Genomic DNA, 1,063 nt, shown 5'->3' with positions numbered 1-1,063 from the left:
GGAAAGAGCACATCACTTCAAGAAGTTATGAGCATCTGTGCTGTCTAATGAAAGCAGGAGTATTTCTGGGGTTAAAAAATAGTGCACTTCCCAGAGTAACATTGTGTCGCTTGGTTAGAGGCAGTTTCAGACGTATTATTCTTTACCCATCTTGTATGTCAAGATATATTATCTCAGTCATTTTCATATTCCGGAAATTAAACTTCAACATCGATTTGTCATCCAAAAGCAGCAGGAAAGCTGAACCCCAACAGTCTTCTCTGGGATACATCAGTTTCTCAAAACCAACACATTACAGTGAGAGAGAACGGAATAGCACTGAAGTAAAATGATGTGCTTGTGCTCTCGACAGGCAAAAGGCATTTAGTTTGATAAGCTGCCAAACAGTGTCATTTGAGAGTGCTGCAAAGACTTCCAGCTGTCTTGCGTATGCTAACTAAATATCTGGGTGAATTAGAATATATCCCTGTGAATACCTCACCAGAACTGACCTTGCCTGATCTGGTTAATTGAAGCCTAAGTGCAGCTGGTTGTAATCTCCTCATAATGTTTTTAACTGAGACTCTGTTTCTCAGAGCATCCTGCCCAACTCTGAGGAGAAGGACTGTGTTTGCAGAAGAGCAGTGGGGCTCTCCTCTCGGCTGCCTCCCAGCTTGCTGTGGGAGATGCTGCCCTGCTCTGTTGACTCATGTGGAAGGTGTGGTGTGTTTTGACCAGGAATGGAAGGGCGTAAGAGAGTCGCAGCAAAGTCTGAGACAGGCCCTGCAGGGAAATCAATCTTATGGGAAAGCGTAGGTTGAATCTTGCATTTTTGCTATGTGAGTTAACAAGCAAGCTGAATACCAAAAAGGGATAGAAGTTGGACTTATACCATGAGGCTACACAAACTGCTCATTAGCTTGTGAGGGAGAGACCTGCTTTCAGCTGATGTCGAATGCTTCAGCTGAGGACACTATCCAACTGCTCATTTGTTCCACAGTTTACTACTTTGATTCACCTTGGGCATGTTCAGTTCAGTCATATCTTGTTCCAGGGACTTCCAATAGCTGACTAATCCTGCTGA

This window comes from Chaetura pelagica, unplaced genomic scaffold (genome assembly GCF_000747805.2).
Source record: "Chaetura pelagica isolate M959 unplaced genomic scaffold, ChaPel_1.0 scaffold109, whole genome shotgun sequence".
In the NCBI taxonomy this organism is placed as follows: Eukaryota; Metazoa; Chordata; class Aves; order Apodiformes; family Apodidae; genus Chaetura; species Chaetura pelagica.
Note: the sequence above shows the minus strand (reverse complement) of the source record.